We start from the raw sequence: 23,296 nt of genomic DNA, 5'->3' as shown, positions 1-23,296 counted from the left end.
ACCAGCCGCCCTCCATTTCGGAACATTATTATGATCACAAACATCTATAATAAAATGATGAACAGAATATGTACTAACCACAGCATTTAAATCTTTCCACCAAAAGCCCATACCACCCGAGTTACCTCTGCTGCTAACACAAATGCCATCAACAAAACCACATCTATTTTTAATTCTGGATAAACTAACCTCATCAATCATTGTCTCCATGAGGAAGACAATATTTGGCCGCTCCCTCCAGCACCAATCCCGGAGAGCTTTAACTGATCGAGGATTGGCCAACCCTCGACAGTTCCAACTCAGGATTTTCATTGCTCTTCGAGGGGTTGGATCACACCACACCCCTCTACTTGATTTATCCCGTCTCCGGCATTATCAATCACAACCTTCCTTTTTTTAATAGAAGACATATCATCAGCATAATCTGTTTCATCCCCTGTCTTCGAAAGAATTCTCTTCACATTCCCATTGTCATGTTGCACAGTTTCCACATTGTCAGTAAGGGAAATGTCAGCACCCTCCTTCCTGCTTTTCCTCTTCCACTTTCCACTCTTATTATTGGTGTTGTAACTACCGCTCGTGGTCCCTACTGCCCCCACACCAACCACAGTGCTACCCTCACCATTCTGAACACCCCCCTTTTCACCAAAATCACTACTAACATCATCAGCCTCCATCTCAACAACATTATCCTCCCCCACCATACCTCCCTGACCAACTAAATTAATGCTACTATTTATACTCTTCGGCCTCAACACAAGCTTATTTGAGTGTTCATCGTTCACTATCGTTAGACTAGCTTCCCTCACTTTCGGAATCGACTTCATAGGGGATGAAGATGGAGTACTAAACAGGAGTTTTCTAGCTGCCCCAATAGGACCTAGTTTGATAGCTGCTGGGTCATTGTAGGAGATAGAACGACTACCTTTACCAGAGTTCATACGACACAGAAGGTGTTTCTCCTTCTCACGTGCATCAATTGCAGATTGTGAATTTTTCATGGGTGATGCTCTCATCCACGGGCCATACTGGTAGACTAGTTCATTGTTCACATCACCATCATTCTCCTTTTTTGCACACATTTTGTCAGTATGATCAAGCAAGCCACAATAAAAGCATTAATTGGCCATTGTAATTGATAAAATTGAAAAATTGGGCCAACATAAAATTTTAATTGGACGGAGAACGTTAGTGGGTAGTTGTAACACCCTAGAAATTCCTTTCCTTTAAAAATACGCTTTACTCTCTTTAAAACACGATTTAGGAATATCTAAGACATTACCGCCACCGTGAAAACGGCTAAGGCAAATATCAAAGAATCACAGCGGAAGACTTGGAAGTCAAACTAAGAAATAAAACAATTTAAAAACCAAACCAAACAAAAGTAAAGTTGGAAATCACAAAACCAAACTAAAGTTTAACTACTACAACTTGGAACCTTTAAGGCCCTTATTCAAAACCATTAAATCCAAAAATACTGTTAGTCCAATAATTAATAAATCACATCATTCAAAACTCAGACATATCACATCCTAATGAAAACTAGCATAGTTCTCTCTTCACTCATGCCCCCATCATGAACATGCTTCAATACCTGAAAAGAGATTCTCCACTTGCCCCCACTACTCTCCATTAAAATGGATCATCGTAGGGCCAAGATAAAGACATAGCCAGACACAAACAAAACACACAATCAGCAAAGCTGAGTACATAAGCGTAATTAAACACACTAGCATGCATTTCCTATCAACACACACACTTACCTCATTGCACCTGTTTTCAAGCACACACACAACACAACAAGACTCTTCAACTAGTCACTAAATAATTTATTTAGCGTTGATTACGCATCGAACGGGTTTCCAACTAAACCTTCCTCAATAAATTGAGGACCACTGACACGGGAGCTAACCGTGCCAGCATCACCTGTGCCACACATTGGTGGCGGAATTCCAGCGCATAATAAAAATGATAAAAAGGAATATACAGCGTCCTGTACTCCATTAGAAGTTATGATCAAATATAAAGTCACATAACTCCCCCCATATGTTCATACTCAAGGTATATACGTTCCAAGAGTTTTGGTGCGTAATCTCTTTCACTTTACGTTATTTACAGATTATTAGACTTGGTGATGACTCTCAAGCATAACAATTCAATCGTCAATAATAATTCAACCATTCAACATATCAATTTAATTCTTGAATATTTAATGACCACATAATATTTAATGTTGAACCCTTTTTAATTCTACCTCAGTGTCATAGACACCGTGAACGCATAAAGCGCCAACAATCCTATCCTTCGGTGTTAAAAACACCTTAAGTGCTCAAAGGCACCAACATACAATTTATTCCTTGTGTACATAGACACATATATAGCTCTTACTTCATGCTTTAAGCATCAATAAAAATTATATGAACCATAATAAAATTCCTTTTTAATATTCCAAACATTATTAAACAATTAGTTTAATTAAACATGCTCTCTAACATGCCATAAATAAATATGTAGTCCATATAATCATGCCAAAACGTAATTTCCAATCCAAAGATCATCACAAATAATTCATGCTTCACAATTCAATCACCAACACCAATAATTTACAATTCAATACTTGAACCTTAGCATGATACTACTTATAATTGATTGAATTCAAGCCTAGCATGTTTCTACATCATCAAAATATGCTAAGTACGCGAACGTACCTTGAATATGATCTTAAATTCGCCACGACTAGTAAAAATCGCTTACTTCAAAGTCTCCTACACATTAAAATTATAATTGTGTATCAAAGTCCACTCTAAACAAATTTCCAGCAATATATACTACTTTAAAACCCTCCATAAATTAATTAGAATAAGCTGAAATTATATTTAGAACACCATAATTAAGTCCCCTTTAATGGGTAATTTAAATTCCCTTCAAAAACATGAAATTTAGGTTTCTTCATAAAATTCCAGCACTATTTTTATAATTAAAACTTGCTGAAAATCAAACTTAAAGTGCTTAAATTAAAGATCTAAACATAATTACACCATATGCTTTTATAATTTCATGAATCAAGAACCTAGGGTTTCAAAAATTGGGGCTTTTTTAAATAAAATCAAAATCTGAAAATTAATTAACATAATTACCATATTCAAACATCAAATTTTAATCATAATACTAATCATAGATTAATTAGGAGCAAAAGATTAAGTTTTTTTTTTTTTTTTCGAGAGCTGGCCACGGCAGCAGCAGCCACCGCGGCAGGGCTGGGCTGCTGCCGCCCGCCGCTGCAGCTGCTGGCCGTGCGCCAGCACTGTGGTGGTGCGCGGTGGTGGTCCGGCCACGCGTGTGGTGGTGTGCGTGGTGGCCGGCCGTGAGAAGGGGAAGGGGAGAGGAAGAAAAAAAAGAAAGAAAAGTAAGGGAGAAAAGGGGAGAAACTTTACCTTGGGTTTTCTCCACTCTGGGCAAAGTTGATTTGCCTCATAAGTGGGATATTTATACTCCCTTTTTACCCTAAACTTTCCTCTTTTAATTCTCCTAATCCCTTTCCAATTAAAACTTGTTAAAAAATAACTTTCTTAAATTAAAACCCCATCTTTTTAATAAAGAGATAATTAAATAAACTTTCCTAATATAAAATATATTAGTAAAATACTTTAATTAAAAATATAAAATCTACTTATATACCTCATTAAATACATACTTTAAAATAAAAATACGTATAAAATACGGGGTATTACAGTCTACCCCCCTTAAAAAAAGTTTCGTCCCGAAACTTGGGGAACGAAATTGGACTTTTTCCTTGATTATGTATAGTATTGCTGTACTTTTTGTTACACTTTTACTGCTTTATGTCTTTTGAGGACATAAGTACTGGAAATACTTGTTGAAATTTGTGCCAAGAGCACCAAAAGTGATTGAAATTTGGGTAAAAGCGCGAAATTCTACCGCATTCTACCCCCCTTAAAGAAAACGAGTTACGCCCCCGTAACTCTACATACCTGAAACAACTCTGGGTATTTCTTTTTCATTTCATCCTCGGCTTCCCAAGTGGCTTCCTCATATTCTTGGTTAGACCACAGAACCTTTACGATCTTAATATCCTTATTGCGCGTACTACGCACCTTGCTGTCAAGAATCTTAACAGGTCTTTCTTCATAGGTTAAACTTTGATCTAATTCAATGGTTTCTGGTTGAAGCACATGGGACTTGTCAGGTATATATCTTCTCAATTGTGATACGTGGAATACGTCATGTACCTTGCTAAGTTCCATAGGTAGAGCTAACCTATAAGCTACTTTGCCTACTCTTTGCAGTATTTCATATGGACCAATGTATTTTGGACTGAGCTTTCCCTTCTTGCCAAATCTCATAACTCCCTTCATTGGCGAAACCTTTAGTAACACTTTGTCGCCTATTTCAAACTCTTCTTCTCTTCGCTTTGCGTCTGCATAGCTTTTCTGTCGATCCTGAGCAGCTTTGATTTTAGCTTGGATCTCCTTTACTTGTTTGATTGTATCCTCAATCAATTGAGGCCCAAGGACCACAGTTTCACTAATGTCGTTCCAACAGATTGGGCTACGACACTTTCTTCCATACAAGGCCTCGAATGGAGCCATACCAATGCTCGCATGATAACTATTGTTATAAGAGAATTCAATTAAATCCAAGCTATCCTCCCATCCTCCCTGGAAATCTATAATGCAGGCTCTCAACATATCTTCCAAGGTTTGAATGGTTCTCTCGGTTTGTCCATCTGTGGCAGGGTGAAATGCTGTACTCATTTTAAGGATTGTACCAAAGTTTTCTTGCACACTTTTCCAAAATTTTGATAGAAACCTGGAATCCCTATCAGATATAATATCTTTTGGAACCCCATGTAACCTCACAACATGCTTAATGTAAGCTTTTGCAAGTTTTTTTCCAAGTTTCTTTCATTGGTATAAACACTGCTGATTTTGTTAGTCTATCCACCACTACCCAAATGGTGTCATTTCCGCTTTTGGACTTAGGAAGACAGGTCACAAAGTCCATTGAAATGCAGTCCCATTTCCAGCTTGGGATTTCCAATGACTGTACAGTCCCTTGAGGTCTCTTGTGTTCTATTTTCACCTTTTGACAAGTTAAGCACCTTGCTACAAATTCAGCCACCTCGTTTTTCATTCTAGGCCACCAAAACATTTTCTTTAAATCCTTATATAACTTGTCTCCTCCTGGGTGTACTGAGTAAGGTGTATTGTGACCCTCTTCCATCAACTTCCTCTTCACTTCCTCACATTTTTGTGGTACACACCATCGACCCTTATATTTTAAACTTCCATCTTCATGAACTTTGAAGTCTGTAGCTTTTCCTTGTTTAATCTTTTCGCGAATCCTGTCCAACTTCACATCTCCTTTTTGGTTTTCTCGAATCTCGTCGAATATTGTCGGTTGGACACTTAGATTCGCTAGAATACCTGCTGGTACTCCCCATTCCACGACTTCTAAGTTCAATTTTGCCATTTCTCTACATAACTCATTAGCTACTACTAACGAGTTTATTCCATGACTAGATTTACGACTTAAAGCATCCGCAACCACATTCGCTTTCCCTTCGTGGTATTGTATGTCCAAGTCGTAATCCGTTGTATACTCCAGCCACCTTCTTTGTCGAGAGTTCAAGTCTTTTTGAGTGAATATATACTTTAGGCTCTTGTGATCAGTATAAATCCTGCATTTCACTCCGTACAAGTAATGACGCCAAATTTTTAGGGCAAAAATGATGGCAGCTAATTCTAGGTCATGGGTTGGATAGTTCACCTTGTGTGTTTTAAGCTGCCTCGATGCATATGCTATCACCTTTCCATTTTGCATAAGCACGCATCCCAACCCATTCTTTGACGCATCACTATACACGTCATACAATCCACTATCATCGGGAAGTGTAAGCACTGGTGCTGTAACTAATTTGTGCTTTAGGAGTTGAAATGCCTCTTCACACTTTCCATCCCACTCAAACTTCTTGTCCTTCTTCATTAGAGTAGTCATAGGTTTAGCGATTTTGGAGAAATCTTTAACAAAGCGCCTATAATACCCTGCTAAACCTAAGAAACTCCTCACATCAGATACCGTCTTGGGTGTAGGCCAACTTTTCACAGCTTCGATCTTGGCTGGGTCTACTTCTACTCCATCCTTAGACACAAAGTGTCCTAGAAATGCTACCTTTTCCAACCAAAACTCACACTTAGAGAACTTTGCATAAAGGTGGTTTTCTCTCAGTGTTTGCAGAACTGCCCTTAGATGTTCTGCATGCTCTTCTTCGTTTTTGGAGTATACCAAAATGTCGTCTATGAAGACCACTACGAACTTATCCATAAATTGATGAAACACCCTATTCATCAAATCCATAAAGATTGCTGGAGCGTTAGTCAACCCAAAAGGCATAACTGTGAACTCATAATGTCCATACCTTGTCCTAAATGCCGTTTTAGGAATGTCCTCATCGGCAATTCTCAATTGATGATATCCGGACCTCAAGTCGATCTTAGAGAACACGGTGGCTCCTTTCAACTGATCAAACATATCATCTATTCGTGGCAAAGGGTACTTATTCTTTATCGTCACCTTGTTCAACTCTCTATAATCGATACATAACCGCATGCTTCCATCCTTTTTCTTTACAAACAGCACTGGAGCTCCCCAAGGTGAAGCACTTGGTCTAATGTACCCTTTCTCTAGTAATTCCTGCAACTGTTCCTTTAACTCACTCATTTCCGCAGGTGCCATTCGATATGGTGCCTTAGATATAGGGGCTGTCCCGGGAACTAAATCTATGGTAAAGTCGATTGCTCTCTTAGGTGGCATTCCCGGAATCTCCTCTGGAAATACATCCAGGTACTCGTTCACCACTGTTATATCCTCTGGGTTGGTTACTTGATCATGGTCCATATCCCTGACACTGCAAAAGTATACTGGATGCCCTTTCTTCATGTATTTTGCCAACTTTAGGACAGAAATTAATCTCGGGCACTTGGTACCACCTTTCATCCAGTATGTTACTGTTTCATTGCTACTAGTAACCATTTTGACTTTTCGTGACCTACAACTAATTTCAGCATTGAACTTACTCATCCAGTCCATTCCTAAAATAATATCGAAGTCACTCAACCCAAACTCAATAAGGTCAGAAGAAAATATCTTTCCTTCTATTTCTAAAGGCACATCAATGAACGCCCTAGTACAATTCACTACCCCACCTGTCGGAATTGTTATGGGTACATCTATTGGTTTGACTGCTGTTAAGCAGTCCCTAAGTTTGGTCACAGTACCCTTAGAAACAAAAGAAAAAGTAGCACCAGAATCAAACAATACTTTAACAGGAATAGAGTTAATAGAAAAAGTACCAGTAATAACATCGTTCGTGGCCTCAGCCTCATGCCTACTCATCACATTCAGTTTTCCAGCAGCTCCACCTTTATTCTGGTTATTATTATTATTGGGGTTACCGTTCTTCACTCCATTCTGTTGAGCTCCCTTGTTTCCATTAAAGTTGTTGTTGTTGTTGTTGTTCCCTTGGAAATTCCTCTGGTTTCCTTTGGAGTTAAAGTTGTTCTGCTTATTCCCATTAGCATTCTTGGAGTAACACTCGTACTCCCTATGCCCTAGTTTGTTACAGGCACGACAAGTAACTAGGTTGCCTTCGCAATCCCTCCCAGGGTGATTATTATTGCACCTTCTGCAATGATAATACCTTCCATCTTTGTTATTCCCTCGGTTATTGTTTCTAACCCCTCCATTGTTGCCACGCCCACCTGGACGGTTATTATTCTGGAAGTTATTATTATTGGAGAAGTTATTGTTGTGGTGGTACTTCTGCTTCTTAAAACCATTTTGGTTTCCATGCTGGTTTCCAGAAACCTGCACCACCTCCTTTCTTTTCTCTTTTCCTTCCATGTCGGCCAGCTCCTTCTTCTTCTTTTCCTCCAATGCATACAGGTGTGCGGCTCTCCCATACACCTCATCCAGAGTTTCAAATACCTGCCCGCAGAGTTTTAGTTGCAGATCCGTAGTTAGACCGCTCTCAAACTTCCTAGCCTTGGCTTTTTCAGTAGCGACCGTTTCCTCAGCAAAACGGGACAACTCTATAAACTTAGTGTAGTATTCCGTAACTGACATCTTTTCCATTCTGAGGTTGGAGAACTCCTCAGCTTTCTGCTTTTGCAAAAAGCTAGGGTAAAACTTATCCCTCATTTTCTCTTGGAACTTGGTCCAGTTAAAACCAGGTAGGGTCCTAATAGTTGCTTCGTTTTGCTGCCACCAAAGGTCAGCTTCGCCCCTTAGGTAGTAGGTAGCACAGCCCACTTTCGAATCCTCAGGGCACCCCACTGCTTCAAACAGTTTTTCGAATTCCCTCAGCCAGTTTTCCAAAATGGTAGGGTCAGGCTCCCCTTGATAAACAAGTGGCTTACTCTGTGCCACTTTCTTAAAGAGTTCCCCCTGACTATCCCCATTGCCTGTCGCGTTTCTAGCCAGCTGCTGAGCAACTGCTGCTAATTGTCGTACTACCTCACTAAGATCACCTCCTCCGGTGTTGGTACTGCTTCCTCCTGCCATCTTTCTTCTCCTGAATTAAAAGATCAGGTCCTAAATTAAATGGTTTTGGTTAATTCCCAAGGCATTCACTCACTAGGTTCAAAACTATTCAAGCTTGCACAATTGTTTTGAAGCTAATGAATTTTGAATTGGATCTACCAAATTCGAAGTTCATAGCTTTATCAATTAATTATTGATTGCTAACCAACCAAACATTTAATAAAACATCACAAAAATAAATAAAAATAGTTCCCATGAACCCTTTGATGGTTGAAACTAGAATTAAATTTGCTGGAATTTGGTTAGTAGAATTGGAATGGCGATATAAATAAAATTCTTAGGAAATGGAGTGATTGCTATAATTGAAATAATTGAATTATTGGGAAGTAATAAGGAAAGAAAAAAAAAAATGGAATTTATTGATAGGAATAATAAATAAAAGCTGGAATATAAATGAGTATAATCACTAGCAAGTGTTCATAGGATCACTAAATGTTTGTGGAAATACCACTTATTACCTAGTTGCAAGAATTAAAGATACCGAAATAACTGTAAGTCCTAATAGAAGAGATTATAATAATTAGTCCTTTCGAACGTTGTCCCTTTTGTCAGTGGATTGCCTATAACTCGAAGGATCGAAATCATTGTCATTAGAATCCTCCATTGGTTCAGGTGACTCAGGTTCAGGTTCCACTTGAATGAATTCTCCCTCCTCTTCCTCGTCTGAAGATATGTCAATTATGATTGGAGTTGGAGGTGGGTTTGGATCGGATATCTCCATCAATGAACTATCCCCCTCTTGTTGCTCCCCGTTTTCCGCTTGGTTACCCCCTGATGATGCAGAAGAGGAACTTTCTGTTTGTTGATTTACATGAGGGTTGTTTCCTACTGGGTTGTCATAGTAGTAATCAGGGTACGGAAGATTTAAACGTTGATAGTGAGCTCTTTCCACCCTTACAATATAGTTAGTTAAATAAACATAGTCGGGGTACCACTGGCCATAATAATTTTTGTACTTATAATAGTTTGGGATATCTCCTGGAAGGTAAAAGTCAGCAAATCTTTCCTTGATAGCAATATAAGGAGGCTCGTCTGGCAGACAGTGAACAATCATTGCTGAGATACGATCAGGGGTCTCAAATATTTTGTCCCGCAAGACATTACTTCTATAGGAACAATAGTATCTTATTTTCTCCACAAAGTCATAGGGGTGCTCGTCATCTTTCTTTATTAATGACCCCATTTGAGTATATTTACTAGGAAAGTTAGGCATCCTGTAGAGGAAAAGGCTTAGAAAGAATTCCCTTCCCCAAAGAAATAAAATAAATAGTACAATTCGTGCAAGAATTTAGGTTTGGTGTTCAATCATACAATTTGAAAAATTCCCACAAAACAATACATATATTCATACTTCATTCAGTTAAACAATTAATCATACCATATGCATGAACACCCTAAAATAATATTATTGCACGCAGGGAAGAAATTAAATTCTAGCCTATATGCCCTTTTCTTTCCTACCCAAGCTCACCAACATGTGAATAAAAGCTTTTAACACATAATTCTTACCTCAATCCTTGCTTCCTGCAAAATTAACAAGCAAAAATATTTTTCCTAAAAAAAAATATTTTCGGCCCTAAAAAAAAATTCGGACCAATTGCACAAAAATAAAAAAAATTCGGCCCAATATTTAAAAAAAAATTCGGACCTCCCCTTTAAAAAAAATTTTAAAAATAAAATAAAATAAAATAAAGTAAAATAAAATAAAAATCGGGAAGAAGTACATTAAAATAAATAAGCACTTGGCCAAGTTTAAATCATAAAAGAACGTTTTCGTGTTAGTGGTAATTTAAAATCTCAACCAAAGCTCCCAGATACCACTTTGTAACACCCTAGAAATTCCTTTCCTTTAAAAATACGCTTTACTCTCTTTAAAACACGATTTAGGAATATCTAAGACATTACCGCCACCGTGAAAACGGCTAAGGCAAATATCAAAGAATCACAGCGGAAGACTTGGAAGTCAAACTAAGAAATAAAACAATTTAAAAACCAAACCAAACAAAAGTAAAGTTGGAAATCACAAAACCAAACTAAAGTTTAACTACTACAACTTGGAACCTTTAAGGCCCTTATTCAAAACCATTAAATCCAAAAATACTGTTAGTCCAATAATTAATAAATCACATCATTCAAAACTCAGACATATCACATCCTAATGAAAACTAGCATAGTTCTCTCTTCACTCATGCCCCCATCATGAACATGCTTCAATACCTGAAAAGAGATTCTCCACTTGCCCCCACTACTCTCCATTAAAATGGATCATCGTAGGGCCAAGATAAAGACATAGCCAGACACAAACAAAACACACAATCAGCAAAGCTGAGTACATAAGCGTAATTAAACACACTAGCATGCATTTCCTATCAACACACACACTTACCTCATTGCACCTGTTTTCAAGCACACACACAACACAACAAGACTCTTCAACTAGTCACTAAATAATTTATTTAGCGTTGATTACGCATCGAACGGGTTTCCAACTAAACCTTCCTCAATAAATTGAGGACCACTGACACGGGAGCTAACCGTGCCAGCATCACCTGTGCCACACATTGGTGGCGGAATTCCAGCGCATAATAAAAATGATAAAAAGGAATATACAGCGTCCTGTACTCCATTAGAAGTTATGATCAAATATAAAGTCACATAACTCCCCCCATATGTTCATACTCAAGGTATATACGTTCCAAGAGTTTTGGTGCGTAATCTCTTTCACTTTACGTTATTTACAGATTATTAGACTTGGTGATGACTCTCAAGCATAACAATTCAATCGTCAATAATAATTCAACCATTCAACATATCAATTTAATTCTTGAATATTTAATGACCACATAATATTTAATGTTGAACCCTTTTTAATTCTACCTCAGTGTCATAGACACCGTGAACGCATAAAGCGCCAACAATCCTATCCTTCGGTGTTAAAAACACCTTAAGTGCTCAAAGGCACCAACATACAATTTATTCCTTGTGTACATAGACACATATATAGCTCTTACTTCATGCTTTAAGCATCAATAAAAATTATATGAACCATAATAAAATTCCTTTTTAATATTCCAAACATTATTAAACAATTAGTTTAATTAAACATGCTCTCTAACATGCCATAAATAAATATGTAGTCCATATAATCATGCCAAAACGTAATTTCCAATCCAAAGATCATCACAAATAATTCATGCTTCACAATTCAATCACCAACACCAATAATTTACAATTCAATACTTGAACCTTAGCATGATACTACTTATAATTGATTGAATTCAAGCCTAGCATGTTTCTACATCATCAAAATATGCTAAGTACGCGAACGTACCTTGAATATGATCTTAAATTCACCACGACTAGTAAAAATCGCTTACTTCAAAGTCTCCTACACATTAAAATTATAATTGTGTATCAAAGTCCACTCTAAACAAATTTCCAGCAATATATACTACTTTAAAACCCTCCATAAATTAATTAGAATAAGCTGAAATTATATTTAGAACACCATAATTAAGTCCCCTTTAATGGGTAATTTAAATTCCCTTCAAAAACATGAAATTTAGGTTTCTTCATAAAATTCCAGCACTATTTTTATAATTAAAACTTGCTGAAAATCAAACTTAAAGTGCTTAAATTAAAGATCTAAACATAATTACACCATATGCTTTTATAATTTCATGAATCAAGAACCTAGGGTTTCAAAAATTGGGGCTTTTTTAAATAAAATCAAAATCTGAAAATTAATTAACATAATTACCATATTCAAACATCAAATTTTAATCATAATACTAATCATAGATTAATTAGGAGCAAAAGATTAAGTTTTTTTTTTTTTTTCGAGAGCTGGCCACGGCAGCAGCAGCCACCGCGGCAGGGCTGGGCTGCTGCCGCCCGCCGCTGCAGCTGCTGGCCGTGCGCCAGCACTGTGGTGGTGCGCGGTGGTGGTCCGGCCACGCGTGTGGTGGTGTGCGTGGTGGCCGGCCGTGAGAAGGGGAAGGGGAGAGGAAGAAAAAAAAGAAAGAAAAGTAAGGGAGAAAAGGGGAGAAACTTTACCTTGGGTTTTCTCCACTCTGGGCAAAGTTGATTTGCCTCATAAGTGGGATATTTATACTCCCTTTTTACCCTAAACTTTCCTCTTTTAATTCTCCTAATCCCTTTCCAATTAAAACTTGTTAAAAAATAACTTTCTTAAATTAAAACCCCATCTTTTTAATAAAGAGATAATTAAATAAACTTTCCTAATATAAAATATATTAGTAAAATACTTTAATTAAAAATATAAAATCTACTTATATACCTCATTAAATACATACTTTAAAATAAAAATACGTATAAAATACGGGGTATTACAGTCTACCCCCCTTAAAAAAAGTTTCGTCCCGAAACTTGGGGAACGAAATTGGACTTTTTCCTTGATTATGTATAGTATTGCTGTACTTTTTGTTACACTTTTACTGCTTTATGTCTTTTGAGGACATAAGTACTGGAAATACTTGTTGAAATTTGTGCCAAGAGCACCAAAAGTGATTGAAATTTGGGTAAAAGCGCGAAATTCTACCGCATTCTACCCCCCTTAAAGAAAACGAGTTACGCCCCCGTAACTCTACATACCTGAAACAACTCTGGGTATTTCTTTTTCATTTCATCCTCGGCTTCCCAAGTGGCTTCCTCATATTCTTGGTTAGACCACAGAACCTTTACGATCTTAATATCCTTATTGCGCGTACTACGCACCTTGCTGTCAAGAATCTTAACAGGTCTTTCTTCATAGGTTAAACTTTGATCTAATTCAATGGTTTCTGGTTGAAGCACATGGGACTTGTCAGGTATATATCTTCTCAATTGTGATACGTGGAATACGTCATGTACCTTGCTAAGTTCCATAGGTAGAGCTAACCTATAAGCTACTTTGCCTACTCTTTGCAGTATTTCATATGGACCAATGTATTTTGGACTGAGCTTTCCCTTCTTGCCAAATCTCATAACTCCCTTCATTGGCGAAACCTTTAGTAACACTTTGTCGCCTATTTCAAACTCTTCTTCTCTTCGCTTTGCGTCTGCATAGCTTTTCTGTCGATCCTGAGCAGCTTTGATTTTAGCTTGGATCTCCTTTACTTGTTTGATTGTATCCTCAATCAATTGAGGCCCAAGGACCACAGTTTCACTAATGTCGTTCCAACAGATTGGGCTACGACACTTTCTTCCATACAAGGCCTCGAATGGAGCCATACCAATGCTCGCATGATAACTATTGTTATAAGAGAATTCAATTAAATCCAAGCTATCCTCCCATCCTCCCTGGAAATCTATAATGCAGGCTCTCAACATATCTTCCAAGGTTTGAATGGTTCTCTCGGTTTGTCCATCTGTGGCAGGGTGAAATGCTGTACTCATTTTAAGGATTGTACCAAAGTTTTCTTGCACACTTTTCCAAAATTTTGATAGAAACCTGGAATCCCTATCAGATATAATATCTTTTGGAACCCCATGTAACCTCACAACATGCTTAATGTAAGCTTTTGCAAGTTTTTTTCCAAGTTTCTTTCATTGGTATAAACACTGCTGATTTTGTTAGTCTATCCACCACTACCCAAATGGTGTCATTTCCGCTTTTGGACTTAGGAAGACAGGTCACAAAGTCCATTGAAATGCAGTCCCATTTCCAGCTTGGGATTTCCAATGACTGTACAGTCCCTTGAGGTCTCTTGTGTTCTATTTTCACCTTTTGACAAGTTAAGCACCTTGCTACAAATTCAGCCACCTCGTTTTTCATTCTAGGCCACCAAAACATTTTCTTTAAATCCTTATATAACTTGTCTCCTCCTGGGTGTACTGAGTAAGGTGTATTGTGACCCTCTTCCATCAACTTCCTCTTCACTTCCTCACATTTTTGTGGTACACACCATCGACCCTTATATTTTAAACTTCCATCTTCATGAACTTTGAAGTCTGTAGCTTTTCCTTGTTTAATCTTTTCGCGAATCCTGTCCAACTTCACATCTCCTTTTTGGTTTTCTCGAATCTCGTCGAATATTGTCGGTTGGACACTTAGATTCGCTAGAATACCTGCTGGTACTCCCCATTCCACGACTTCTAAGTTCAATTTTGCCATTTCTCTACATAACTCATTAGCTACTACTAACGAGTTTATTCCATGACTAGATTTACGACTTAAAGCATCCGCAACCACATTCGCTTTCCCTTCGTGGTATTGTATGTCCAAGTCGTAATCCGTTGTATACTCCAGCCACCTTCTTTGTCGAGAGTTCAAGTCTTTTTGAGTGAATATATACTTTAGGCTCTTGTGATCAGTATAAATCCTGCATTTCACTCCGTACAAGTAATGACGCCAAATTTTTAGGGCAAAAATGATGGCAGCTAATTCTAGGTCATGGGTTGGATAGTTCACCTTGTGTGTTTTAAGCTGCCTCGATGCATATGCTATCACCTTTCCATTTTGCATAAGCACGCATCCCAACCCATTCTTTGACGCATCACTATACACGTCATACAATCCACTATCATCGGGAAGTGTAAGCATTGGTGCTGTAACTAATTTGTGCTTTAGGAGTTGAAATGCCTCTTCACACTTTCCATCCCACTCAAACTTCTTGTCCTTCTTCATTAGAGTAGTCATAGGTTTAGCGATTTTGGAGAAATCTTTAACAAAGCGCCTATAATACCCTGCTAAACCTAAGAAACTCCTCACATCAGATACCGTCTTGGGTGTAGGCCAACTTTTCACAGCTTCGATCTTGGCTGGGTCTACTTCTACTCCATCCTTAGACACAAAGTGTCCTAGAAATGCTACCTTTTCCAACCAAAACTCACACTTAGAGAACTTTGCATAAAGGTGGTTTTCTCTCAGTGTTTGCAGAACTGCCCTTAGATGTTCTGCATGCTCTTCTTCGTTTTTGGAGTATACCAAAATGTCGTCTATGAAGACCACTACGAACTTATCCATAAATTGATGAAACACCCTATTCATCAAATCCATAAAGATTGCTGGAGCGTTAGTCAACCCAAAAGGCATAACTGTGAACTCATAATGTCCATACCTTGTCCTAAATGCCGTTTTAGGAATGTCCTCATCGGCAATTCTCAATTGATGATATCCGGACCTCAAGTCGATCTTAGAGAACACGGTGGCTCCTTTCAACTGATCAAACATATCATCTATTCGTGGCAAAGGGTACTTATTCTTTATCGTCACCTTGTTCAACTCTCTATAATCGATACATAACCGCATGCTTCCATCCTTTTTCTTTACAAACAGCACTGGAGCTCCCCAAGGTGAAGCACTTGGTCTAATGTACCCTTTCTCTAGTAATTCCTGCAACTGTTCCTTTAACTCACTCATTTCCGCAGGTGCCATTCGATATGGTGCCTTAGATATAGGGGCTGTCCCGGGAACTAAATCTATGGTAAAGTCGATTGCTCTCTTAGGTGGCATTCCCGGAATCTCCTCTGGAAATACATCCAGGTACTCGTTCACCACTGTTATATCCTCTGGGTTGGTTACTTGATCATGGTCCATATCCCTGACACTGCAAAAGTATACTGGATGCCCTTTCTTCATGTATTTTGCCAACTTTAGGACAGAAATTAATCTCGGGCACTTGGTACCACCTTTCATCCAGTATGTTACTGTTTCATTGCTACTAGTAACCATTTTGACTTTTCGTGACCTACAACTAATTTCAGCATTGAACTTACTCATCCAGTCCATTCCTAAAATAATATCGAAGTCACTCAACCCAAACTCAATAAGGTCAGAAGAAAATATCTTTCCTTCTATTTCTAAAGGCACATCAATGAACGCCCTAGTACAATTCACTACCCCACCTGTCGGAATTGTTATGGGTACATCTATTGGTTTGACTGCTGTTAAGCAGTCCCTAAGTTTGGTCACAGTACCCTTAGAAACAAAAGAAAAAGTAGCACCAGAATCAAACAATACTTTAACAGGAATAGAGTTAATAGAAAAAGTACCAGTAATAACATCGTTCGTGGCCTCAGCCTCATGCCTACTCATCACATTCAGTTTTCCAGCAGCTCCACCTTTATTCTGGTTATTATTATTATTGGGGTTACCGTTCTTCACTCCATTCTGTTGAGCTCCCTTGTTTCCATTAAAGTTGTTGTTGTTGTTGTTGTTCCCTTGGAAATTCCTCTGGTTTCCTTTGGAGTTAAAGTTGTTCTGCTTATTCCCATTAGCATTCTTGGAGTAACACTCGTACTCCCTATGCCCTAGTTTGTTACAGGCACGACAAGTAACTAGGTTGCCTTCGCAATCCCTCCTAGGGTGATTATTATTGCACCTTCTGCAATGATAATACCTTCCATCTTTGTTATTCCCTCGGTTATTGTTTCTAACCCCTCCATTGTTGCCACGCCCACCTGGACGGTTATTATTCTGGAAGTTATTATTATTGGAGAAGTTATTGTTGTGGTGGTACTTCTGCTTCTTAAAACCATTTTGGTTTCCATGCTGGTTTCCAGAAACCTGCACCACCTCCTTTCTTTTCTCTTTTCCTTCCATGTCGGCCAGCTCCTTCTTCTTCTTTTCCTCCAATGCATACAGGTGTGCGGCTCTCCCATACACCTCATCCAGAGTTTCAAATACCTGCCCGCAGAGTTTTAGTTGCAGATCCGTAGTTAGACCGCTCTCAAACTTCCTAGCCTTGGCTTTTTCAGTAGCGACCGTTTCCTCAGCAAAACGGGACAACTCTATAAACTTAGTGTAGTATTCCGTAACTGACATCTTTTCCATTCTGAGGTTGGAGAACTCCTCAGCTTTCTGCTTTTGCAAAAAGCTAGGGTAAAACTTATCCCTCATTTTCTCTTGGAACTTGGTCCAGTTAAAACCAGGTAGGGTCCTAATAGTTGCTTCGTTTTGCTGCCACCAAAGGTCAGCTTCGCCCCTTAGGTAGTAGGTAGCACAGCCCACTTTCGAATCCTCAGGGCACCCCACTGCTTCAAACAGTTTTTCGAATTCCCTCAGCCAGTTTTCCAAAATGGTAGGGTCAGGCTCCCCTTGATAAACAAGTGGCTTACTCTGTGCCACTTTCTTAAAGAGTTCCCCCTGACTATCCCCATTGCCTGTCGCGTTTCTAGCCAGCTGCTGAGCAACTGCTGCTAATTGTCGTACTACCTCACTAAGATCACCTCCTCCGGTGTTGGTACTGCTTCCTCCTGCCATCTTTCTTCTCCTGAATTAAAAGATCAGGTCCTAAATTAAATGGTTTTGGTTAATTCCCAAGGCATTCACTCACTAGGTTCAAAACTATTCAAGCTTGCACAATTGTTTTGAAGCTAATGAATTTTGAATTGGATCTACCAAATTCGAAGTTCATAGCTTTATCAATTAATTATTGATTGCTAACCAACCAAACATTTAATAAAACATCACAAAAATAAATAAAAATAGTTCCCATGAACCCTTTGATGGTTGAAACTAGAATTAAATTTGCTGGAATTTGGTTAGTAGAATTGGAATGGCGATATAAATAAAATTGTTAGGAAATGGAGTGATTGCTATAATTGAAATAATTGAATTATTGGGAAGTAATAAGGAAAGAAAAAAAAATGGAATTTATTGATAGGAATAATAAATAAAAGCTGGAATATAAATGAGTATAATCACTAGCAAGTGTTCATAGGATCACTAAATGTTTGTGGAAATACCACTTATTACCTAGTTGCAAGAATTAAAGATACCGAAATAACTGTAAGTCCTAATAGAAGAGATTATAATAATTAGTCCTTTCGAACGTTGTCCCTTTTGTCAGTGGATTGCCTATAACTCGAAGGATCGAAATCATTGTCATTAGAATCCTCCATTGGTTCAGGTGACTCAGGTTCAGGTTCCACTTGAATGAATTCTCCCTCCTCTTCCTCGTCTGAAGATATGTCAATTATGATTGGAGTTGGAGGTGGGTTTGGATCGGATATCTCCATCAATGAACTATCCCCCTCTTGTTGCTCCCCGTTTTCCGCTTGGTTACCCCCTGATGATGCAGAAGAGGAACTTTCTGTTTGTTGATTTACATGAGGGTTGTTTCCTACTGGGTTGTCATAGTAGTAATCAGGGTACGGAAGATTTAAACGTTGATAGTGAGCTCTTTCCACCCTTACAATATAGTTAGTTAAATAAACATAGTCGGGGTACCACTGGCCATAATAATTTTTGTACTTATAATAGTTTGGGATATCTCCTGGAAGGTAAAAGTCAGCAAATCTTTCCTTGATAGCAATATAAGGAGGCTCGTCTGGCAGACAGTGAACAATCATTGCTGAGATACGATCAGGGGTCTCAAATATTTTGTCCCGCAAGACATTACTTCTATAGGAACAATAGTATCTTATTTTCTCCACAAAGTCATAGGGGTGCTCGTCATCTTTCTTTATTAATGACCCCATTTGAGTATATTTACTAGGAAAGTTAGGCATCCTGTAGAGGAAAAGGCTTAGAAAGAATTCCCTTCCCCAAAGAAATAAAATAAATAGTACAATTCGTGCAAGAATTTAGGTTTGGTGTTCAATCATACAATTTGAAAAATTCCCACAAAACAATACATATATTCATACTTCATTCAGTTAAACAATTAATCATACCATATGCATGAACACCCTAAAATAATATTATTGCACGCAGGGAAGAAATTAAATTCTAGCCTATATGCCCTTTTCTTTCCTACCCAAGCTCACCAACATGTGAATAAAAGCTTTTAACACATAATTCTTACCTCAATCCTTGCTTCCTGCAAAATTAACAAGCAAAAATATTTTTCCTAAAAAAAAATATTTTCGGCCCTAAAAAAAAATTCGGACCAATTGCACAAAAATAAAAAAAATTCGGCCCAATATTTAAAAAAAAATTCGGACCTCCCCTTTAAAAAAAATTTTAAAAATAAAATAAAATAAAATAAAGTAAAATAAAATAAAAATCGGGAAGAAGTACATTAAAATAAATAAGCACTTGGCCAAGTTTAAATCATAAAAGAACGTTTTCGTGTTAGTGGTAATTTAAAATCTCAACCAAAGCTCCCAGATACCACTTTGTAACACCCTAGAAATTCCTTTCCTTTAAAAATACGCTTTACTCTCTTTAAAACACGATTTAGGAATATCTAAGACATTACCGCCACCGTGAAAACGGCTAAGGCAAATATCAAAGAATCACAGCGGAAGACTTGGAAGTCAAACTAAGAAATAAAACAATTTAAAAACCAAACCAAACAAAAGTAAAGTTGGAAATCACAAAACCAAACTAAAGTTTAACTACTACAACTTGGAACCTTTAAGGCCCTTATTCAAAACCATTAAATCCAAAAATACTGTTAGTCCAATAATTAATAAATCACATCATTCAAAACTCAGACATATCACATCCTAATGAAAACTAGCATAGTTCTCTCTTCACTCATGCCCCCATCATGAACATGCTTCAATACCTGAAAAGAGATTCTCCACTTGCCCCCACTACTCTCCATTAAAATGGATCATCGTAGGGCCAAGATAAAGACATAGCCAGACACAAACAAAACACACAATCAGCAAAGCTGAGTACATAAGCGTAATTAAACACACTAGCATGCATTTCCTATCAACACACACACTTACCTCATTGCACCTGTTTTCAAGCACACACACAACACAACAAGACTCTTCAACTAGTCACTAAATAATTTATTTAGCGTTGATTACGCATCGAACGGGTTTCCAACTAAACCTTCCTCAATAAATTGAGGACCACTGACACGGGAGCTAACCGTGCCAGCATCACCTGTGCCACACATTGGTGGCGGAATTCCAGCGCATAATAAAAATGATAAAAAGGAATATACAGCGTCCTGTACTCCATTAGAAGTTATGATCAAATATAAAGTCACATAACTCCCCCCATATGTTCATACTCAAGGTATATACGTTCCAAGAGTTTTGGTGCGTAATCTCTTTCACTTTACGTTATTTACAGATTATTAGACTTGGTGATGACTCTCAAGCATAACAATTCAATCGTCAATAATAATTCAACCATTCAACATATCAATTTAATTCTTGAATATTTAATGACCACATAATATTTAATGTTGAACCCTTTTTAATTCTACCTCAGTGTCATAGACACCGTGAACGCATAAAGCGCCAACAATCCTATCCTTCGGTGTTAAAAACACCTTAAGTGCTCAAAGGCACCAACATACAATTTATTCCTTGTGTACATAGACACATATATAGCTCTTACTTCATGCTTTAAGCATCAATAAAAATTATATGAACCATAATAAAATTCCTTTTTAATATTCCAAACATTATTAAACAATTAGTTTAATTAAACATGCTCTCTAACATGCCATAAATAAATATGTAGTCCATATAATCATGCCAAAACGTAATTTCCAATCCAAAGATCATCACAAATAATTCATGCTTCACAATTCAATCACCAACACCAATAATTTACAATTCAATACTTGAACCTTAGCATGATACTACTTATAATTGATTGAATTCAAGCCTAGCATGTTTCTACATCATCAAAATATGCTAAGTACGCGAACGTACCTTGAATATGATCTTAAATTCGCCACGACTAGTAAAAATCGCTTACTTCAAAGTCTCCTACACATTAAAATTATAATTGTGTATCAAAGTCCACTCTAAACAAATTTCCAGCAATATATACTACTTTAAAACCCTCCATAAATTAATTAGAATAAGCTGAAATTATATTTAGAACACCATAATTAAGTCCCCTTTAATGGGTAATTTAAATTCCCTTCAAAAACATGAAATTTAGGTTTCTTCATAAAATTCCAGCACTATTTTTATAATTAAAACTTGCTGAAAATCAAACTTAAAGTGCTTAAATTAAAGATCTAAACATAATTACACCATATGCTTTTATAATTTCATGAATCAAGAACCTAGGGTTTCAAAAATTGGGGCTTTTTTAAATAAAATCAAAATCTGAAAATTAATTAACATAATTACCATATTCAAACATCAAATTTTAATCATAATACTAATCATAGATTAATTAGGAGCAAAAGATTAAGTTTTTTTTTTTTTTTTCGAGAGCTGGCCACGGCAGCAGCAGCCACCGCGGCAGGGCTGGGCTGCTGCCGCCCGCCGCTGCAGCTGCTGGCCGTGCGCCAGCACTGTGGTGGTGCGCGGTGGTGGTCCGGCCACGCGTGTGGTGGTGTGCGTGGTGGCCGGCCGTGAGAAGGGGAAGGGGAGAGGAAGAAAAAAAAGAAAGAAAAGTAAGGGAGAAAAGGGGAGAAACTTTACCTTGGGTTTTCTCCACTCTGGGCAAAGTTGATTTGCCTCATAAGTGGGATATTTATACTCCCTTTTTACCCTAAACTTTCCTCTTTTAATTCTCCTAATCCCTTTCCAATTAAAACTTGTTAAAAAATAACTTTCTTAAATTAAAACCCCATCTTTTTAATAAAGAGATAATTAAATAAACTTTCCTAATATAAAATATATTAGTAAAATACTTTAATTAAAAATATAAAATCTACTTATATACCTCATTAAATACATACTTTAAAATAAAAATACGTATAAAATACGGGGTATTACAGTAGTGCTACCCAAACGTTTCCAAACTTACGGGTAGTTCTAAGCAAATAAAAAAGAATAGGTAGCTGTTCACAAATGACCTTATCTTTAGGGTAGTTTACACAAATTTTCCGGATTTTTTTTGAGTAATCAGACTTGACTATTTTGTGTAATCCGAGGTCTTAAGTGATTTCGGTATATGTATCAAATGAATTCTCGTACTTACTATGAAATCCTTGAAGTCATCGAAGTTGCTCCTTGGTTTTCTTGGAATGACGAGTGACCATAACTAGTATATGTAGGTATTCTTTTCCCATCTAAAGTCTAATAGTCTTACATGGTTTGTATGGCAACAAGATTGGGATGAAGTCTCACTCCTCTTCAGTGTTCATAGAGTAAATGGTTCCATGTTTCATGTCCTGTTTGTGTCCATGTAGTTTCTTTTCTTGAAATATAGGGTACATATTTGACTCACCATGTGATAAACTTGCCAGTTGTGCTCGCTACATAAATATGGACATGCTACTCACTCTCTCCTTGCATTGTTACATCCTTCAGACCATATGTTTAATGCTTTCCCCTTTACTGTTTACGTAGTAAACGGTGTTGTAGACAAAGTAGTAATCCATGAACTGCCAAGCCTGCAGTGGAGATCTAAAATCTACATCAACTTTAGCATTCTCTTGCTGTTAAAAGTATCTAGCATTGTTAATCTTCTCCTGCTTGTACGCCTTAGTCCCATTAGTAGGGTCGGCTACATGAGCCAACATGATCGAGGACTTCCCAAGAGGTCCACCCATCCTAGTATTACGCTCAATCATTGTGGCTCATGTCAAGTGATGTGACAAAGTTTTACCTGCATTGTTAATTTTGTAACTTAATTAGCTCAAGGATACATGTTACATTGCAATGTTCGTTGCAAGAATCATTTTAGTGACGAAGTACATGTAAATTAAGAGAAGGAGAAGATTAAAATTGATGATCCATTGTGTGATGTAAGTGAAAAAAATTCCCTCCAAAAATGTTACGCATGCCAGAACAACAATAACCATTTCAAGTTGATGTGAACTTTGGTAGAGAACATGTTTGATTAACACAT

At 37.5% G+C, this 23,296-nt stretch overlaps 1 pseudogene; it reads right to left on the bottom strand.

Annotated features, from left to right (window-relative positions):
• Positions 1-308: 308 nt before the first annotated feature.
• On the bottom strand, positions 309-8,583 carry LOC145600615 (uncharacterized; annotated as a pseudogene).
• Between the last annotated feature and the right edge of the window lie 14,713 nt (positions 8,584-23,296).

This window comes from Chenopodium album, chromosome 21 (assembly GCF_948465745.1).
Source record: "Chenopodium album chromosome 21, dcCheAlbu1.1, whole genome shotgun sequence".
Lineage (NCBI taxonomy): Eukaryota > Viridiplantae > Streptophyta > Magnoliopsida > Caryophyllales > Amaranthaceae > Chenopodium > Chenopodium album.
Note: the sequence above shows the minus strand (reverse complement) of the source record. Positions and strands in the feature narration are given on the sequence as shown.